Source organism: Schistocerca cancellata, chromosome 2 (genome assembly GCF_023864275.1).
Source record: "Schistocerca cancellata isolate TAMUIC-IGC-003103 chromosome 2, iqSchCanc2.1, whole genome shotgun sequence".
NCBI classification, from domain to species: Eukaryota; Metazoa; Arthropoda; class Insecta; order Orthoptera; family Acrididae; genus Schistocerca; species Schistocerca cancellata.
This window is the reverse complement of record NC_064627.1, coordinates 952,399,810-952,419,220: the sequence shown is the minus strand read 5'-3', so window position 1 is coordinate 952,419,220 and position 19,411 is coordinate 952,399,810. Positions and strand designations below refer to the sequence as shown.

The following is a 19,411-nucleotide window of genomic DNA, read 5'->3' as shown; positions in this document are numbered from 1 at the left end:
TTCCTGCTGGGAGAAACAGCTGAGGGCGTCTTCTCGCAGTTGAACCCCTTTCGTTCCGTTATTAATCCTAGTATCAAAAGCATAAGCATTTGGAGCGTTCCCCATTCACGTGTGGACTGCTATTAACAATTTGCGTTACATGATCCTAGCTAAAATTCTGCATATACAATTCCAACTACCGGCTCGTACACATTTCTAGAAACGAGCGCAAAACACAGCGTCAGGTTCCACCGAGACTCGAACTCGGATCGCTGGATTCAAAGTCCAGAGTGCTAACCATTACACCATGGAACCGGATGCCTGTAGCGGTCTTCAGTTCAGTAGCATCATGTCATTAAGCCGATGAGATGCGATGTTATTTCATGTAGCGTCCTCAGGAAGTGTTTGCGTGGCAAATGAAGCAACCAGGTAGGCTGAAAGTGGAAGGTGCACCTTCGAATGTAGCAAGAATTCTTGCCAGTATTCGTACATCAAGTGATGTCGAAGGCTCAGGTAATCAAAATCGCGCAACGGCCACTTTCGTATGGTGCATGCATTGTGCTGGAAGCAGCCTAGCTATGGAAACAGCTATGGACACAGAGTACTGGCGAAAACTGCGTGCTGACACAGAACGCTACGTAGTGGGCGGATAGTGCGTGACACGATAACATTTGCACTTCACACGGTCGAAATACTGACACACAACTCTAGCAGCTCTTTGAGCATTCACATACACTGGTGTTCAGCACAGCTCATGTTGTGGGTGTCGGATTAAGAAAGCTCTTTGAGAATATGGTCCAGATTGTATGCTGCAACTAGCAAGTGCGGCAAGATGTCAGTAGGTGGCGGGGTGCAGACGTGCTTCCTTGGGCAGCCTGTTGGTCTAGGGGTATGATTCATGCTTTGGGTGCAGGAGGTTCCGGGTTCATAACCCGCACAGGCCCTACTTTTCAGTTTCGCGACAACCAAACACTACGTTAAACATGCGAGTCTCTGAAAGTAAGCCACGCAACAGGACAAACTGCATGTGGGCCACCGGCCCAAGAGACTGGCAAGTGCGTCATGTGGAAAGCAATCTACGTGGCAGGATTAAGCCGTCTTCGCTCACTTATATCTATACGTAAAGACTGGCACGTACAGCGATTCTATTCGTTTCCCAGGAACTAGTACATCGCATGCACGTTTGTTAAATGCATGCGCATGCAGCACCCAAAACGGAGAGATGTCTTTCCTGCTGGGAGAAACAGCTGAGGGCGGCTTCTCGCAGTTGAACCCCTTTCGTTCCGTTATTAATCCTAGTATCAAAAGCATAAGCATTTGGAGCGTTCCCCATTCACGTGTGGACTGCTATTAACAATTTGCGTTACATGATCCTAGCTAAAATTCTGCATATACAATTCCAACTACCGGCTCGTACACATTTCTAGAAACGAGCGCAAAACACAGCGTCAGGTTCCACCGAACCTCGAACTCGGATCGCTGGATTCAAAGTCCAGAGTGCTAACCATTACACCATGGAACCGGATGCCTGTAGCGGTCTTCAGTTCAGTAGCATCATGTCATTAAGCCGATGAGATGCGATGTTATTTCATGTAGCGTCCTCAGGAAGTGTTTGCGTGGCAAATGAAGCAACCAAGTAGGCTGAAAGTGGAAGGTGCACCTTCGAATGTAGCAAGAATTCTTGCCAGTATTCGTACATCAAGTGATGTCGAAGGCTCAGGTAATCAAAATCGCGCAACGGCCACTTTCGTATGGTGCATGCATTGTGCTGGAAGCAGCCTAGCTATGGAAACAGCTATGGACACAGAGTACTGGCGAAAACTGCGTGCTGACACAGAACGCTACGTAGTGGGCGGATAGTGCGTGACACGATAACATTTGCACTTCACACGGTCGAAATACTGACACACAACTCTAGCAGCTCTTTGAGCATTCACATACACTGGTGTTCAGCACAGCTCATGTTGTGGGTGTCGGATTAAGAAAGCTCTTTGAGAATATGGTCCAGATTGTATGCTGCAACTAGCAAGTGCGGCAAGATGTCAGTAGGTGGCGGTGTGCAGACGTGCTTCCTTGTGCGGCCTGTTGGTCTAGGGGTATGATTCCTGCTTTGGGTGCCGGAGGTTCCGGGTTCATATCCCGGACAGGCCCTACTTTTCACTTTCGCGACAACCAAACACTACGTTAAACTTGCGAGTCTCTGAAAGTAAGCCACGCAACAGGACAAACTGCATGTGGGCCACCGGCCCAAGAGACTGGCAAGTGCGTCATGTGGAAAGCAATCTACGTGGCAGGATTAAGCCGACTTCGCTCACTTATATCTATACGTAAAGACTGGCACGTACAGCGATTCTATTCGTTTCCCAGGAACTAGTACATCGCATGCACGTTTGTTAAATGCATGCGCATGCAGCACCCAAAACGGAGAGATGTCTTTCCTGCTGGGAGAAACAGCTGAGGGCGTCTTCTCGCAGTTGAACCCCTTTCGTTCCGTTATTAATCCTAGTATCAAAAGCATAAGCATTTGGAGCGTTCCCCATTCACGTGTGGAATGCTATTAACAATTTGCGTTACATGATCCTAGCTAAAATTCTGCATATACAATTCCAACTACCGGCTCGTACACATTTCTAGAAACGAGCGCAAAACACAGCGTCAGGTTCCACCGAGACTCGAACTCGGATCGCTGGATTCAAAGTCCAGAGTGCTAACCATTACACCATGGAACCGGATGCCTGTAGCGGTCTTCAGTTCAGTAGCATCATGTCATTAAGCCGATGAGATGCGATGTTATTTCATGTAGCGTCCTCAGGAAGTGTTTGCGTGGCAAATGAAGCAACCAGGTAGGCTGAAAGTGGAAGGTGCACCTTCGAATGTAGCAAGAATTCTTGCCAGTATTCGTACATCAAGTGATGTCGAAGGCTCAGGTAATCAAAATCGCGCAACGGCCACTTTCGTATGGTGCATGCATTGTGCTGGAAGCAGCCTAGCTATGGAAACAGCTATGGACACAGAGTACTGGCGAAAACTGCGTGCTGACACAGAACGCTACGTAGTGGGCGGATAGTGCGTGACACGATAACATTTGCACTTCACACGGTCGAAATACTGACACACAACTCTAGCAGCTCTTTGAGCATTCACATACACTGGTGTTCAGCACAGCTCATGTTGTGGGTGTCGGATTAAGAAAGCTCTTTGAGAATATGGTCCAGATTGTATGCTGCAACTAGCAAGTGCGGCAAGATGTCAGTAGGTGGCGGGGTGCAGACGTGCTTCCTTGGGCAGCCTGTTGGTCTAGGGGTATGATTCATGCTTTGGGTGCAGGAGGTTCCGGGTTCATAACCCGCACAGGCCCTACTTTTCAGTTTCGCGACAACCAAACACTACGTTAAACATGCGAGTCTCTGAAAGTAAGCCACGCAACAGGACAAACTGCATGTGGGCCACCGGCCCAAGAGACTGGCAAGTGCGTCATGTGGAAAGCAATCTACGTGGCAGGATTAAGCCGTCTTCGCTCACTTATATCTATACGTAAAGACTGGCACGTACAGCGATTCTATTCGTTTCCCAGGAACTAGTACATCGCATGCACGTTTGTTAAATGCATGCGCATGCAGCACCCAAAACGGAGAGATGTCTTTCCTGCTGGGAGAAACAGCTGAGGGCGGCTTCTCGCAGTTGAACCCCTTTCGTTCCGTTATTAATCCTAGTATCAAAAGCATAAGCATTTGGAGCGTTCCCCATTCACGTGTGGACTGCTATTAACAATTTGCGTTACATGATCCTAGCTAAAATTCTGCATATACAATTCCAACTACCGGCTCGTACACATTTCTAGAAACGAGCGCAAAACACAGCGTCAGGTTCCACCGAGACTCGAACTCGGATCGCTGGATTCAAAGTCCAGAGTGCTAACCATTACACCATGGAACCGGATGCCTGTAGCGGTCTTCAGTTCAGTAGCATCATGTCATTAAGCCGATGAGATGCGATGTTATTTCATGTAGCGTCCTCAGGAAGTGTTTGCGTGGCAAATGAAGCAACCAGGTAGGCTGAAAGTGGAAGGTGCACCTTCGAATGTAGCAAGAATTCTTGCCAGTATTCGTACATCAAGTGATGTCGAAGGCTCAGGTAATCAAAATCGCGCAACGGCCACTTTCGTATGGTGCATGCATTGTGCTGGAAGCAGCCTAGCTATGGAAACAGCTATGGACACAGAGTACTGGCGAAAACTGCGTGCTGACACAGAACGCTACGTAGTGGGCGGATAGTGCGTGACACGATAACATTTGCACTTCACACGGTCGAAATACTGACACACAACTCTAGCAGCTCTTTGAGCATTCACATACACTGGTGTTCAGCACAGCTCATGTTGTGGGTGTCGGATTAAGAAAGCTCTTTGAGAATATGGTCCAGATTGTATGCTGCAACTAGCAAGTGCGGCAAGATGTCAGTAGGTGGCGGGGTGCAGACGTGCTTCCTTGGGCAGCCTGTTGGTCTAGGGGTATGATTCATGCTTTGGGTGCAGGAGGTTCCGGGTTCATATCCCGGACAGGCCCTACTTTTCACTTTCGCGACAACCAAACACTACGTTAAACTTGCGAGTCTCTGAAAGTAAGCCACGCAACAGGACAAACTGCATGTGGGCCACCGGCCCAAGAGACTGGCAAGTGCGTCATGTGGAAAGCAATCTACGTGGCAGGATTAAGCCGACTTCGCTCACTTATATCTATACGTAAAGACTGGCACGTACAGCGATTCTATTCGTTTCCCAGGAACTAGTACATCGCATGCACGTTTGTTAAATGCATGCGCATGCAGCACCCAAAACGGAGAGATGTCTTTCCTGCTGGGAGAAACAGCTGAGGGCGTCTTCTCGCAGTTGAACCCCTTTCGTTCCGTTATTAATCCTAGTATCAAAAGCATAAGCATTTGGAGCGTTCCCCATTCACGTGTGGACTGCTATTAACAATTTGCGTTACATGATCCTAGCTAAAATTCTGCATATACAATTCCAACTACCGGCTCGTACACATTTCTAGAAACGAGCGCAAAACACAGCGTCAGGTTCCACCGAGACTCGAACTCGGATCGCTGGATTCAAAGTCCAGAGTGCTAACCATTACACCATGGAACCGGATGCCTGTAGCGGTCTTCAGTTCAGTAGCATCATGTCATTAAGCCGATGAGATGCGATGTTATTTCATGTAGCGTCCTCAGGAAGTGTTTGCGTGGCAAATGAAGCAACCAGGTAGGCTGAAAGTGGAAGGTGCACCTTCGAATGTAGCAAGAATTCTTGCCAGTATTCGTACATCAAGTGATGTCGAAGGCTCATGTAATCAAAATCGCGCAACGGCCACTTTCGTATGGTGCATGCATTGTGCTGGAAGCTGCCTAGCTATGGAAACAGCTATGGACACAGAGTACTGGCGAAAACTGCGTGCTGACACAGAACGCTACGTAGTGGGCGGATAGTGCGTGACACGATAACATTTGCACTTCACACGGTCGAAATACTGACACACAACTCTAGCAGCTCTTTGAGCATTCACATACACTGGTGTTCAGCACAGCTCATGTTGTGGGTGTCGGATTAAGAAAGCTCTTTGAGAATATGGTCCAGATTGTATGCTGCAACTAGCAAGTGCGGCAAGATGTCAGTAGGTGGCGGGGTGCAGACGTGCTTCCTTGGGCAGCCTGTTGGTCTAGGGGTATGATTCATGCTTTGGGTGCAGGAGGTTCCGGGTTCATAACCCGCACAGGCCCTACTTTTCAGTTTCGCGACAACCAAACACTACGTTAAACATGCGAGTCTCTGAAAGTAAGCCACGCAACAGGACAAACTGCATGTGGGCCACCGGCCCAAGAGACTGGCAAGTGCGTCATGTGGAAAGCAATCTACGTGGCAGGATTAAGCCGTCTTCGCTCACTTATATCTATACGTAAAGACTGGCACGTACAGCGATTCTATTCGTTTCCCAGGAACTAGTACATCGCATGCACGTTTGTTAAATGCATGCGCATGCAGCACCCAAAACGGAGAGATGTCTTTCCTGCTGGGAGAAACAGCTGAGGGCGTCTTCTCGCACTTGAACCCCTTTCGTTCCGTTATTAATCCTAGTATCAAAAGCATAAGCATTTGGAGCGTTCCCCATTCACGTGTGGACTGCTATTAACAATTTGCGTTACATGATCCTAGCTAAAATTCTGCATATACAATTCCAACTACCGGCTCGTACACATTTCTAGAAACGAGCGCAAAACACAGCGTCAGGTTCCACCGAGACTCGAACTCGGATCGCTGGATTCAAAGTCCAGAGTGCTAACCATTACACCATGGAACCGGATGCCTGTAGCGGTCTTCAGTTCAGTAGCATCATGTCATTAAGCCGATGAGATGCGATGTTATTTCATGTAGCGTCCTCAGGAAGTGTTTGCGTGGCAAATGAAGCAACCAGGTAGGCTGAAAGTGGAAGGTGCACCTTCGAATGTAGCAAGAATTCTTGCCAGTATTCGTACATCAAGTGATGTCGAAGGCTCAGGTAATCAAAATCGCGCAACGGCCACTTTCGTATGGTGCATGCATTGTGCTGGAAGCTGCCTAGCTATGGAAACAGCTATGGACACAGAGTACTGGCGAAAACTGCGTGCTGACACAGAACGCTACGTAGTGGGCGGATAGTGCGTGACACGATAACATTTGCACTTCACACGGTCGAAATACTGACACACAACTCTAGCAGCTCTTTGAGCATTCACATACACTGGTGTTCAGCACAGCTCATGTTGTGGGTGTCGGATTAAGAAAGCTCTTTGAGAATATGGTCCAGATTGTATGCTGCAACTAGCAAGTGCGGCAAGATGTCAGTAGGTGGCGGGGTGCAGACGTGCTTCCTTGGGCAGCCTGTTGGTCTAGGGGTATGATTCATGCTTTGGGTGCAGGAGGTTCCGGGTTCATAACCCGCACAGGCCCTACTTTTCAGTTTCGCGACAACCAAACACTACGTTAAACATGCGAGTCTCTGAAAGTAAGCCACGCAACAGGACAAACTGCATGTGGGCCACCGGCCCAGGAGACTGGCAAGTGCGTCATGTGGAAAGCAATCTACGTGGCAGGATTAAGCCGTCTTCGCTCACTTATATCTATACGTAAAGACTGGCACGTACAGCGATTCTATTCGTTTCCCAGGAACTAGTACATCGCATGCACGTTTGTTAAATGCATGCGCATGCAGCACCCAAAACGGAGAGATGTCTTTCCTGCTGGGAGAAACAGCTGAGGGCGTCTTCTCGCACTTGAACCCCTTTCGTTCCGTTATTAATCCTAGTATCAAAAGCATAAGCATTTGGAGCGTTCCCCATTCACGTGTGGACTGCTATTAACAATTTGCGTTACATGATCCTAGCTAAAATTCTGCATATACAATTCCAACTACCGGCTCGTACACATTTCTAGAAACGAGCGCAAAACACAGCGTCAGGTTCCACCGAGACTCGAACTCGAATCGCTGGATTCAAAGTCCAGAGTGCTAACCATTACACCATGGAACCGGATGCCTGTAGCGGTCTTCAGTTCAGTAGCATCATGTCATTAAGCCGATGAGATGCGATGTTATTTCATGTAGCGTCCTCAGGAAGTGTTTGCGTGGCAAATGAAGCAACCAAGTAGGCTGAAAGTGGAAGGTGCACCTTCGAATGTAGCTAGAATTCTTGCCAGTATTCGTACATCAAGTGATGTCGAAGGCTCAGGTAATCAAAATCGCGCAACGGCCACTTTCGTATGGTGCATGCATTGTGCTGGAAGCAGCCTAGCTATGGAAACAGCTATGGACACAGAGTACTGGCGAAAACTGCGTGCTGACACAGAACGCTACGTAGTGGGCGGATAGTGCGTGACACGATAACATTTGCACTTCACACGGTCGAAATACTGACACACAACTCTAGCAACTCTTTGAGCATTCACATACACTGGTGTTCAGCACAGCTCATGTTGTGGGTGTCGGATTAAGAAAGCTCTTTGAGAATATGGTCCAGATTGTATGCTGCAACTAGCAAGTGCGGCAAGATGTCAGTAGGTGGCGGTGTGCAGACGTGCTTCCTTGTGCGGCCTGTTGGTCTAGGGGTATGATTCCTGCTTTGGGTGCAGGAGGTCCCGGGTTCAAAACCCGGACAGGCCCTACTTTTCACTTTCGCGACAACCAAAAACTACGTTAAACTTGCGAGTCTCTGAAAGTAAGCCACGCAACAGGACAAACTGCATGTGGGCCACCGGCCCAAGAGACTGGCAAGTGCGTCATGTGGAAAGCAATCTACGTGGCAGGATTAAGCCGTCTTCGCTCACTTATATCTATACGTAAAGACTGGCACGTACAGCGATTCTATTCGTTTCCCAGGAACTAGTACATCGCATGCACGTTTGTTAAATGCATGCGCATGCAGCACCCAAAACGGAGAGATGTCTTTCCTGCTGGGAGAAACAGCTGAGGGCGTCTTCTCGCAGTTGAACCCCTTTCGTTCCGTTATTAATCCTAGTATCAAAAGCATAAGCATTTGGAGCGTTCCCCATTCACGTGTGGAATGCTATTAACAATTTGCGTTACATGATCCTAGCTAAAATTCTGCATATACAATTCCAACTTCCGGCTCGTACACATTTCTAGAAACGAGCGCAAAACACAGCGTCAGGTTCCACCGAGACTCGAACTCGGATCGCTGGATTCAAAGTCCAGAGTGCTAACCATTACACCATGGAACCGGATGCCTGTAGCTGTCTTCAGTTCAGTAGCATCATGTCATTAAGCCGATGAGATGCGATGTTATTTCAAGTAGCGTCCTCAGGAAGTGTTTGCGTGGCAAATGAAGCAACCAAGTAGGCTGAAAGTGGAAGGTGCACCTTCGAATGTAGCAAGAATTCTTGCCAGTATTCGTACATCAAGTGATGTCGAAGGCTCAGGTAATCAAAATCGCGCAACGGCCACTTTCGTATGGTGCATGCATTGTGCTGGAAGCAGCCTAGCTATGGAAACAGCTATGGACACAGAGTACTGGCGAAAACTGCGTGCTGACACAGAACGCTACGTAGTGGGCGGATAGTGCGTGACACGATAACATTTGCACTTCACACGGTCGAAAAACTGACACACAACTCTAGCAGCTCTTTGAGCATTCACATACACTGGTGTTCAGCACAGCTCATGTTGTGGGTGTCGGATTAAGAAAGCTCTTTGAGAATATGGTCCAGATTGTATGCTGCAACTAGCAAGTGCGGCAAGATGTCAGTAGGTGGCGGGGTGCAGACGTGCTTCCTTGGGCAGCCTGTTGGTCTAGGGGTATGATTCATGCTTTGGGTGCAGAAGGTTCCGGGTTCATAACCCGCACAGGCCCTACTTTTCAGTTTCGCGACAACCAAACACTACGTTAAACATGCGAGTCTCTGAAAGTAAGCCACGCAACAGGACAAACTGCATGTGGGCCACCGGCCCAAGAGACTGGCAAGTGCGTCATGTGGAAAGCAATCTACGTGGCAGGATTAAGCCGTCTTCGCTCACTTATATCTATACGTAAAGACTGGCACGTACAGCGATTCTATTCGTTTCCCAGGAACTAGTACATCGCATGCACGTTTGTTAAATGCATGCGCATGCAGCACCCAAAACGGAGAGATGTCTTTCCTGCTGGGAGAAACAGCTGAGGGCGTCTTCTCGCAGTTGAACCCCTTTCGTTCCGTTATTAATCCTAGTATCAAAAGCATAAGCATTTGGAGCGTTCCCCATTCACGTGTGGACTGCTATTAACAATTTGCGTTACATGATCCTAGCTAAAATTCTGCATATACAATTCCAACTACCGGCTCGTACACATTTCTAGAAACGAGCGCAAAACACAGCGTCAGGTTCCACCGAGACTCGAACTCGGATCGCTGGATTCAAAGTCCAGAGTGCTAACCATTACACCATGGAACCGGATGCCTGTAGCGGTCTTCAGTTCAGTAGCATCATGTCATTAAGCCGATGAGATGCGATGTTATTTCATGTAGCGTCCTCAGGAAGTGTTTGCGTGGCAAATGAAGCAACCAAGTAGGCTGAAAGTGGAAGGTGCACCTTCGAATGTAGCAAGAATTCTTGCCAGTATTCGTACATCAAGTGATGTCGAAGGCTCAGGTAATCAAAATCGCGCAACGGCCACTTTCGTATGGTGCATGCATTGTGCTGGAAGCAGCCTAGCTATGGAAACAGCTATGGACACAGAGTACTGGCGAAAACTGCGTGCTGACACAGAACGCTACGTAGTGGGCGGATAGTGCGTGACACGATAACATTTGCACTTCACACGGTCGAAATACTGACACACAACTCTAGCAACTCTTTGAGCATTCACATACACTGGTGTTCAGCACAGCTCATGTTGTGGGTGTCGGATTAAGAAAGCTCTTTGAGAATATGGTCCAGATTGTATGCTGCAACTAGCAAGTGCGGCAAGATGTCAGTAGGTGGCGGGGTGCAGACATGCTTCCTTGTGCGGCCTGTTCGTCTAGGGGTATGATTCCTGCTTTGGGTGCAGGAGGTCCCGGGTTCAAAACCCGGACAGGCCCTACTTTTCACTTTCGCGACAACTAAAAACTACGTTAAACTTGCGAGTCTCTGAAAGTAAGCCACGCAACAGGACAAACTGCATGTGGGCCACCGGCCCAAGAGACTGGCAAGTGCGTCATGTGGAAAGCAATCTACGTGGCAGGATTAAGCCGTCTTCGCTCACTTATATCTATACGTAAAGACTGGCACGTACAGCGATTCTATTCGTTTCCCAGGAACTAGTACATCGCATGCACGTTTGTTAAATGCATGCGCATGAAGCACCCAAAACGGAGAGATGTCTTTCCTGCTGGGAGAAACAGCAGAGGGCGTCTTCTCGCAGTTGAACCCCTTTCGTTCCGTTATTAATCCTAGTATCAAAAGCATAAGCATTTGGAGCGTTCCCCATTCACGTGTGGAATGCTATTAACAATTTGCGTTACATGATCCTAGCTAAAATTCTGCATATACAATTCCAACTTCCGGCTCGTACACATTTCTAGAAACGAGCGCAAAACACAGCGTCAGGTTCCACCGAGACTCGAACTCGGATCGCTGGATTCAAAGTCCAGAGTGCTAACCATTACACCATGGAACCGGATGCCTGTAGCTGTCTTCAGTTCAGTAGCATCATGTCATTAAGCCGATGAGATGCGATGTTATTTCAAGTAGCGTCCTCAGGAAGTGTTTGCGTGGCAAATGAAGCAACCAAGTAGGCTGAAAGTGGAAGGTGCACCTTCGAATGTAGCAAGAATTCTTGCCAGTATTCGTACATCAAGTGATGTCGAAGGCTCAGGTAATCAAAATCGCGCAACGGCCACTTTCGTATGGTGCATGCATTGTGCTGGAAGCAGCCTAGCTATGGAAACAGCTATGGACACAGAGTACTGGCGAAAACTGCGTGCTGACACAGAACGCTACGTAGTGGGCGGATAGTGCGTGACACGATAACATTTGCACTTCACACGGTCGAAAAACTGACACACAACTCTAGCAGCTCTTTGAGCATTCACATACACTGGTGTTCAGCACAGCTCATGTTGTGGGTGTCGGATTAAGAAAGCTCTTTGAGAATATGGTCCAGATTGTATGCTGCAACTAGCAAGTGCGGCAAGATGTCAGTAGGTGGCGGGGTGCAGACGTGCTTCCTTGGGCAGCCTGTTGGTCTAGGGGTATGATTCATGCTTTGGGTGCAGAAGGTTCCGGGTTCATAACCCGCACAGGCCCTACTTTTCAGTTTCGCGACAACCAAACACTACGTTAAACATGCGAGTCTCTGAAAGTAAGCCACGCAACAGGACAAACTGCATGTGGGCCACCGGCCCAAGAGACTGGCAAGTGCGTCATGTGGAAAGCAATCTACGTGGCAGGATTAAGCCGTCTTCGCTCACTTATATCTATACGTAAAGACTGGCACGTACAGCGATTCTATTCGTTTCCCAGGAACTAGTACATCGCATGCACGTTTGTTAAATGCATGCGCATGCAGCACCCAAAACGGAGAGATGTCTTTCCTGCTGGGAGAAACAGCTGAGGGCGTCTTCTCGCAGTTGAACCCCTTTCGTTCCGTTATTAATCCTAGTATCAAAAGCATAAGCATTTGGAGCGTTCCCTATTCACGTGTGGACTGCTATTAACAATTTGCGTTACATGATCCTAGCTAAAATTCTGCATATACAATTCCAACTACCGGCTCGTACACATTTCTAGAAACGAGCGCAAAACACAGCGTCAGGTTCCACCGAGACTCGAACTCGGATCGCTGGATTCAAAGTCCAGAGTGCTAACCATTACACCATGGAACCGGATGCCTGTAGCGGTCTTCAGTTCAGTAGCATCATGTCATTAAGCCGATGAGATGCGATGTTATTTCATGTAGCGTCCTCAGGAAGTGTTTGCGTGGCAAATGAAGCAACCAAGTAGGCTGAAAGTGGAAGGTGCACCTTCGAATGTAGCAAGAATTCTTGCCAGTATTCGTACATCAAGTGATGTCGAAGGCTCAGGTAATCAAAATCGCGCAACGGCCACTTTCGTATGGTGCATGCATTGTGCTGGAAGCAGCCTAGCTATGGAAACAGCTATGGACACAGAGTACTGGCGAAAACTGCGTGCTGACACAGAACGCTACGTAGTGGGCGGATAGTGCGTGACACGATAACATTTGCACTTCACACGGTCGAAATACTGACACACAACTCTAGCAACTCTTTGAGCATTCACATACACTGGTGTTCAGCACAGCTCATGTTGTGGGTGTCGGATTAAGAAAGCTCTTTGAGAATATGGTCCAGATTGTATGCTGCAACTAGCAAGTGCGGCAAGATGTCAGTAGGTGGCGGGGTGCAGACATGCTTCCTTGTGCGGCCTGTTCGTCTAGGGGTATGATTCCTGCTTTGGGTGCAGGAGGTCCCGGGTTCAAAACCCGGACAGGCCCTACTTTTCACTTTCGCGACAACTAAAAACTACGTTAAACTTGCGAGTCTCTGAAAGTAAGCCACGCAACAGGACAAACTGCATGTGGGCCACCGGCCCAAGAGACTGGCAAGTGCGTCATGTGGAAAGCAATCTACGTGGCAGGATTAAGCCGTCTTCGCTCACTTATATCTATACGTAAAGACTGGCACGTACAGCGATTCTATTCGTTTCCCAGGAACTAGTACATCGCATGCACGTTTGTTAAATGCATGCGCATGAAGCACCCAAAACGGAGAGATGTCTTTCCTGCTGGGAGAAACAGCAGAGGGCGTCTTCTCGCAGTTGAACCCCTTTCGTTCCGTTATTAATCCTAGTATCAAAAGCATAAGCATTTGGAGCGTTCCCCATTCACGTGTGGAATGCTATTAACAATTTGCGTTACATGATCCTAGCTAAAATTCTGCATATACAATTCCAACTTCCGGCTCGTACACATTTCTAGAAACGAGCGCAAAACACAGCGTCAGGTTCCACCGAGACTCGAACTCGGATCGCTGGATTCAAAGTCCAGAGTGCTAACCATTACACCATGGAACCGGATGCCTGTAGCGGTCTTCAGTTCAGTAGCATCATGTCATTAAGCCGATGAGATGCGATGTTATTTCAAGTAGCGTCCTCAGGAAGTGTTTGCGTGGCAAATGAAGCAACCAAGTAGGCTGAAAGTGGAAGGTGCACCTTCGAATGTAGCAAGAATTCTTGCCAGTATTCGTACATCAAGTGATGTCGAAGGCTCAGGTAATCAAAATCGCGCAACGGCCACTTTCGTATGGTGCATGCATTGTGCTGGAAGCAGCCTAGCTATGGAAACAGCTATGGACACAGAGTACTGGCGAAAACTGCGTGCTGACACAGAACGCTACGTAGTGGGCGGATAGTGCGTGACACGATAACATTTGCACTTCACACGGTCGAAAAACTGACACACAACTCTAGCAGCTCTTTGAGCATTCACATACACTGGTGTTCAGCACAGCTCATGTTGTGGGTGTCGGATTAAGAAAGCTCTTTGAGAATATGGTCCAGATTGTATGCTGCAACTAGCAAGTGCGGCAAGATGTCAGTAGGTGGCGGTGTGCAGACGTGCTTCCTTGTGCGGCCTGTTGGTCTAGGGGTATGATTCTTGCTTTGGGTGCAGGAGATTCCGGGTTCATATCCCGGACAGGCCCTACTTTTCACTTTCGCGACAACCAAACACTACGTTAAACTTGCGAGTCTCTGAAAGTAAGCCACGCAACAGGACAAACTGCATGTGGGCCACCGGCCCAAGAGACTGGCAAGTGCGTCATGTGGAAAGCAATCTACGTGGCAGGATTAAGCCGACTTCGCTCTCTTATATCTATACGTAAAGACTGGCACGTACAGCGATTCTATTCGTTTCCCAGGAACTAGTACATCGCATGCACGTTTGTTAAATGCATGCGCATGCAGCACCCAAAACGGAGAGATGTCTTTCCTGCTGGGAGAAACAGCTGAGGGCGTCTTCTCGCAGTTGAACCCCTTTCGTTCCGTTATTAATCCTAGTATCAAAAGCATAAGCATTTGGAGCGTTCCCCATTCACGTGTGGACTGCTATTAACAATTTGCGTTACATGATCCTAGCTAAAATTCTGCATATACAATTCCAACTACCGGCTCGTACACATTTCTAGAAACGAGCGCAAAACACAGCGTCAGGTTCCACCGAGACTCGAACTCGGATCGATGGATTCAAAGTCCAGAATGCTAACCATTACACCATGGAACCGGATGCCTGTAGCGGTCTTCAGTTCAGTAGCATCATGTCATTAAGCCGATGAGATGCGATGTTATTTCATGTAGCGTCCTCAGGAAGTGTTTGCGTGGCAAATGAAGCAACCAAGTAGGCTGAAAGTGGAAGGTGCACCTTCGAATGTAGCAAGAATTCTTGCCAGTATTCGTACATCAAGTGATGTCGAAGGCTCAGGTAATCAAAATCGCGCAACGGCCACTTTCGTATGGTGCATGCATTGTGCTGGAAGCAGCCTAGCTATGGAAACAGCTATGGACACAGAGTACTGGCGAAAACTGCGTGCTGACACAGAACGCTACGTAGTGGGCGGATAGTGCGTGATACGATAACATTTGCACTTCACACGGTCGAAATACTGACACACAACTCTAGCAGCTCTTTGAGCATTCACATACACTGGTGTTCAGCACAGCTCATGTTGTGGGTGTCGGATTAAGAAAGCTCTTTGAGAATATGGTCCAGATTGTATGCTGCAACTAGCAAGTGCGGCAAGATGTCAGTAGGTGGCGGGGTGCAGACGTGCTTCCTTGTGCGGCCTGTTGGTCTAGGGGTATGATTCCTGCTTTGGGTGCAGGAGGTCCCGGGTTCATATCCCGGACAGGCCCTACTTTTCAGTTTCGCGACAACCAAACACTACGTTAAACTTGCGAGTCTCTGAAAGTAAGCCACGCAACAGGACAAACTGCATGTGGGCCGCCGGCCCAAGAGACTGGCAAGTGCGTCATGTGGAAAGCAATCTACGTGGCAGGATTAAGCCGTCTTCGCTCACTTATATCTATACGTAAAGACTGGCACGTACAGCGATTCTATTCGTTTCCCAGGAACTAGTACATCGCATGCACGTTTGTTAAATGCATGCGCATGCAGCACCCAAAACGGAGAGATGTCTTTCCTGCTGGGAGAAACAGCTGAGGGCGTCTTCTCGCAGTTGAACCCCTTTCGTTCCGTTATTAATCCTAGTATCAAAAGCATAAGCATTTGGAGCGTTCCCCATTCACGTGTGGACTGCTATTAACAATTTGCGTTACATGATCCTAGCTAAAATTCTGCATATACAATTCCAACTACCGGCTCGTACACATTTCTAGAAACGAGCGCAAAACACAGCGTTAGGTTCCACCGAGACTCGAACTCGGATCGCTGGATTCAAAGTCCAGAATGCTAACCATTACACCATGGAACCGGATGCCTGTAGCGGTCTTCAGTTCAGTAGCATCATGTCATTAAGCCGATGAGATGCGATGTTATTTCATGTAGCGTCCTCAGGAAGTGTTTGCGTGGCAAATGAAGCAACCAAGTAGGCTGAAAGTGGAAGGTGCACCTTCGAATGTAGCAAGAATTCTTGCCAGTATTCGTACATCAATCGATGTCGAAGGCTCAGGTAATCAAAATCGCGCAACGGCCACTTTCGTATGGTGCATGCATTGTGCTGGAAGCAGCTTAGCTATGGAAACAGCTATGGACACAGAGTACTGGCGAAAACTGCGTGCTGACACAGAACGCTACGTAGTGGGCAGATAGTGCGTGACACGATAACATTTGCACTTCACACGGTCGAAATACTGACACACAACTCTAGCAGCTCTTTGAGCATTCACATGCAATGGTGTTCAGCACAGCTCATGTTGTGGGTGTCGGATTAAGAAAGCTCTTTGAGAATATGGTCCAGATTGTATGCTGCAACTAGCAAGTGCGGCAAGATGTCAGTAGGTGGCGGGGTGCAGACGTGCTTCCTTGTGCGGCCTGTTGGTCTAGGGGTATGATTCCTGCTTTGGGTGCAGGAGGTCCCGGGTTCATATCCCGGACAGGCCCTACTTTTCAGTTTCGCGACAACCAAACACTACGTTAAACTTGCGAGTCTCTGAAAGTAAGCCACGCAACAGGACAAACTGCATGTGGGCCGCCGGCCCAAGAGACTGGCAAGTGCGTCATGTGGAAAGCAATCTACGTGGCAGGATTAAGCCGTCTTCGCTCACTTATATCTATACGTAAAGACTGGCACGTACAGCGATTCTATTCGTTTCCCAGGAACTAGTACATCGCATGCACGTTTGTTAAATGAATGCGCATGCAGCACCCAAAACGGAGAGATGTCTTTCCTGCTGGGAGAAACAGCTGAGGGCGTCTTCTCGCAGTTGAACCCCTTTCGTTCCGTTATTAATCCTAGTATCAAAAGCATAAGCATTTGGAGCGTTCCCTATTCACGTGTGGACTGCTATTAACAATTTGCGTTACATGATCCTAGCTAAAATTCTGCGTATACAATTCCAACTACCGGCTCGTACACATTCCTAGAAACGAGCGCAAAACACAGCGTCAGGTTCCACCGAGACTCGAACTCGGATCGCTGGATTCAAAGTCCAGAGTTCTAACCATTACACCATGGAACCGGATGCCTGTAGCGGTCTTCAGTTCAGTAGCATCATGTCATTAAGCCGATGAGATGCGATGTTATTTCATGTAGCGTCCTCAGGAAGTGTTTGCGTGGCAAATGAAGCAACCAAGTAGGCTGAAAGTGGAAGGTGCACCTTCGAATGTAGCAAGAATTCTTGCCAGTATTCGTACATCAAGTGATGTCGAAGGCTCAGGTAATCAAAATCGCGCAACGGCCACTTTCGTATGGTGCATGCATTGTGCTGGAAGCAGCCTAGCTATGGAAACAGCTATGGACACAGAGTACTGGCGAAAACTGCGTGCTGACACAGAACGCTACGTAGTGGGCGGATAGTGCGTGACACGATAACATTTGCACTTCACACGGTCGAAATACTAACACACAACTCTAGCAGCTCTTTGAGCATTCACATACACTGGTGTTCAGCACAGCTCATGTTGTGGGTGTCGGATTAAGAAAGCTCTTTGAGAATATGGTCCAGATTGTATGCTGCAACTAGCAAGTGCGGCAAGATGTCAGTAGGTGGCGGGGTGCAGACGTGCTTCCTTGTGCGGCCTGTTGGTCTAGGGGTATGATTCCTGCTTTGGGTGCAGGAGGTTCCGGGTTCATATCCCGGACAGGCCCTACTTTTCACTTTCGCGACAACCAAACACTACGTTAAACTTGCGAGTCTCTGAAAGTAAGCCACGCAACAGGACAAACTGCATGTGGGCCACCGGCCCAAGAGACTGGCAAGTGCGTCATGTGGAAAGCAATCTACGTGGCAGGATTAAGCCGTCTTCGCTCACTTATATCTATACGTAAAGACTGGCACGTACAGCGATTCTATTCGTTTCCCAGGAACTAGTACATCGCATGCACGTTTGTTAAATGCATGCGCATGCAGCACCCAAAACGGAGAGATGTCTTTCCTGCTGGGAGAAACAGCTGAGGGCGTCTTCTCGCAGTTGAACCCGTTTCGTTCCGTTATTAATCCTAGTATCAAAAGCATAAGCATTTGGAGCGTTCCCTATTCACGTGTGGACTGCTATTAACAATTTGCGTTACATGATCCTAGCTAAAATTCTGCGTATACAATTCCAACTACCGGCTCGTACACATTTCTAGAAACGAGCGCAAAACACAGCGTCAGGTTCCACCGAGACTCGAACTCGGATCGCTGGATTCAAAGTCCAGAGTGCTAACCATTACACCATGGAACCGGATGCCTGTAGCGGTCTTCAGTTCAGTAGCATCATGTCATTAAGCCGATGAGATGCGATGTTATTTCATGTAGCGTCCTCAGGAAGTGTTTGCGTGGCAAATGAAGCAACCAAGTAGGCTGAAAGTGGAAGGTGCACCTTCGAATGTAGCAAGAATTCTTGCCAGTATTCGTACATCAAGTGATGTCGAAGGCTCAGGTAATCAAAATCGCGCAACGGCCACTTTCGTATGGTGCATGCATTGTGCTGGAAGCAGCCTAGCTATGGAAACAGCTATGGACACAGAGTACTGGCGAAAACTGCGTGCTGACACAGAACGCTACGTAGTGGGCGGATAGTGCGTGACACGATAACATTTGCACTTCACACGGTCGAAATACTAACACACAACTCTAGCAGCTCTTTGAGCATTCACATACACTGGTGTTCAGCACAGCTCATGTTGTGGGTGTCGGATTAAGAAAGCTCTTTGAGAATATGGTCCAGATTGTATGCTGCAACTAGCAAGTGCGGCAAGATGTCAGTAGGTGGCGGGGTGCAGACGTGCTTCCTTGTGCGGCCTGTTGGTCTAGGGGTATGATTCCTGCTTTGGGTGCAGGAGGTTCCGGGTTCATATCCCGGACAGGCCCTACTTTTCACTTTCGCGACAACCAAACACTGCGTTAAACTTGCGAGTCTCTGAAAGTAAGCCACGCAACAGGACAAACTGCATGTGGGCCACCGGCCCAAGAGACTGGCAAGTGCGTCATGTGGAAAGCAATCTACGTGGCAGGATTAAGCCGTCTTCGCTCACTTATATCTATACGTAAAGACTGGCACGTACAGCGATTCTATTCGTTTCCCAGGAACTAGTACATCGCATGCACGTTTGTTAAATGCATGCGCATGCAGCACCCAAAACGGAGAGATGTCTTTCCTGCTGGGAGAAACAGCTGAGGGCGTCTTCTCGCAGTTGAACCCCTTTCGTTCCGTTATTAATCCTAGTATCAAAAGCATAAGCATTTGGAGCGTT

At 48.3% G+C, this 19,411-nt stretch overlaps 23 non-coding genes across 23 annotated transcripts; 7 read left to right on the top strand and 16 right to left on the bottom strand.

The window, feature by feature from the left end:
- Nucleotides 1-222: 222 nt before the first annotated feature.
- Trnaq-uug (transfer RNA glutamine (anticodon UUG)) lies at nt 223-294 on the bottom strand. The gene has a single exon. It is a non-coding gene; the product is annotated as a tRNA-Gln (tRNA).
- Nucleotides 295-1,429: 1,135 nt separating this feature from the next.
- Trnaq-uug (transfer RNA glutamine (anticodon UUG)) lies at nt 1,430-1,501 on the bottom strand. Its single transcript has one exon. It is a non-coding gene; the product is annotated as a tRNA-Gln (tRNA).
- A 1,135-nt stretch (nt 1,502-2,636) lies between these two features.
- Trnaq-uug (transfer RNA glutamine (anticodon UUG)) lies at nt 2,637-2,708 on the bottom strand. The gene has a single exon. It is a non-coding gene; the product is annotated as a tRNA-Gln (tRNA).
- A 1,135-nt stretch (nt 2,709-3,843) lies between these two features.
- Trnaq-uug (transfer RNA glutamine (anticodon UUG)) lies at nt 3,844-3,915 on the bottom strand. Its single transcript has one exon. It is a non-coding gene; the product is annotated as a tRNA-Gln (tRNA).
- Nucleotides 3,916-5,050: 1,135 nt separating this feature from the next.
- On the bottom strand, nt 5,051-5,122 carry Trnaq-uug (transfer RNA glutamine (anticodon UUG)). The gene has a single exon. It is a non-coding gene; the product is annotated as a tRNA-Gln (tRNA).
- A 1,135-nt stretch (nt 5,123-6,257) lies between these two features.
- Trnaq-uug (transfer RNA glutamine (anticodon UUG)) lies at nt 6,258-6,329 on the bottom strand. Its single transcript has one exon. It is a non-coding gene; the product is annotated as a tRNA-Gln (tRNA).
- Nucleotides 6,330-7,464: 1,135 nt separating this feature from the next.
- Nucleotides 7,465-7,536, bottom strand: Trnaq-uug (transfer RNA glutamine (anticodon UUG)). Its single transcript has one exon. It is a non-coding gene; the product is annotated as a tRNA-Gln (tRNA).
- A 557-nt stretch (nt 7,537-8,093) lies between these two features.
- Nucleotides 8,094-8,165, top strand: Trnap-ugg (transfer RNA proline (anticodon UGG)). The gene has a single exon. It is a non-coding gene; the product is annotated as a tRNA-Pro (tRNA).
- Nucleotides 8,166-8,671: 506 nt separating this feature from the next.
- Trnaq-uug (transfer RNA glutamine (anticodon UUG)) lies at nt 8,672-8,743 on the bottom strand. Its single transcript has one exon. It is a non-coding gene; the product is annotated as a tRNA-Gln (tRNA).
- Nucleotides 8,744-9,878: 1,135 nt separating this feature from the next.
- Trnaq-uug (transfer RNA glutamine (anticodon UUG)) lies at nt 9,879-9,950 on the bottom strand. The gene has a single exon. It is a non-coding gene; the product is annotated as a tRNA-Gln (tRNA).
- Nucleotides 9,951-10,507: 557 nt separating this feature from the next.
- On the top strand, nt 10,508-10,579 carry Trnap-ugg (transfer RNA proline (anticodon UGG)). Its single transcript has one exon. It is a non-coding gene; the product is annotated as a tRNA-Pro (tRNA).
- A 506-nt stretch (nt 10,580-11,085) lies between these two features.
- On the bottom strand, nt 11,086-11,157 carry Trnaq-uug (transfer RNA glutamine (anticodon UUG)). The gene has a single exon. It is a non-coding gene; the product is annotated as a tRNA-Gln (tRNA).
- Nucleotides 11,158-12,292: 1,135 nt separating this feature from the next.
- Nucleotides 12,293-12,364, bottom strand: Trnaq-uug (transfer RNA glutamine (anticodon UUG)). Its single transcript has one exon. It is a non-coding gene; the product is annotated as a tRNA-Gln (tRNA).
- A 557-nt stretch (nt 12,365-12,921) lies between these two features.
- Nucleotides 12,922-12,993, top strand: Trnap-ugg (transfer RNA proline (anticodon UGG)). Its single transcript has one exon. It is a non-coding gene; the product is annotated as a tRNA-Pro (tRNA).
- A 506-nt stretch (nt 12,994-13,499) lies between these two features.
- Nucleotides 13,500-13,571, bottom strand: Trnaq-uug (transfer RNA glutamine (anticodon UUG)). The gene has a single exon. It is a non-coding gene; the product is annotated as a tRNA-Gln (tRNA).
- Nucleotides 13,572-14,706: 1,135 nt separating this feature from the next.
- Trnaq-uug (transfer RNA glutamine (anticodon UUG)) lies at nt 14,707-14,778 on the bottom strand. Its single transcript has one exon. It is a non-coding gene; the product is annotated as a tRNA-Gln (tRNA).
- A 557-nt stretch (nt 14,779-15,335) lies between these two features.
- On the top strand, nt 15,336-15,407 carry Trnap-ugg (transfer RNA proline (anticodon UGG)). Its single transcript has one exon. It is a non-coding gene; the product is annotated as a tRNA-Pro (tRNA).
- A 506-nt stretch (nt 15,408-15,913) lies between these two features.
- On the bottom strand, nt 15,914-15,985 carry Trnaq-uug (transfer RNA glutamine (anticodon UUG)). Its single transcript has one exon. It is a non-coding gene; the product is annotated as a tRNA-Gln (tRNA).
- Nucleotides 15,986-16,542: 557 nt separating this feature from the next.
- Nucleotides 16,543-16,614, top strand: Trnap-ugg (transfer RNA proline (anticodon UGG)). The gene has a single exon. It is a non-coding gene; the product is annotated as a tRNA-Pro (tRNA).
- A 506-nt stretch (nt 16,615-17,120) lies between these two features.
- On the bottom strand, nt 17,121-17,192 carry Trnaq-uug (transfer RNA glutamine (anticodon UUG)). The gene has a single exon. It is a non-coding gene; the product is annotated as a tRNA-Gln (tRNA).
- Nucleotides 17,193-17,749: 557 nt separating this feature from the next.
- On the top strand, nt 17,750-17,821 carry Trnap-ugg (transfer RNA proline (anticodon UGG)). The gene has a single exon. It is a non-coding gene; the product is annotated as a tRNA-Pro (tRNA).
- Nucleotides 17,822-18,327: 506 nt separating this feature from the next.
- On the bottom strand, nt 18,328-18,399 carry Trnaq-uug (transfer RNA glutamine (anticodon UUG)). The gene has a single exon. It is a non-coding gene; the product is annotated as a tRNA-Gln (tRNA).
- A 557-nt stretch (nt 18,400-18,956) lies between these two features.
- Nucleotides 18,957-19,028, top strand: Trnap-ugg (transfer RNA proline (anticodon UGG)). The gene has a single exon. It is a non-coding gene; the product is annotated as a tRNA-Pro (tRNA).
- The last annotated feature ends 383 nt before the right edge of the window (nt 19,029-19,411 follow it).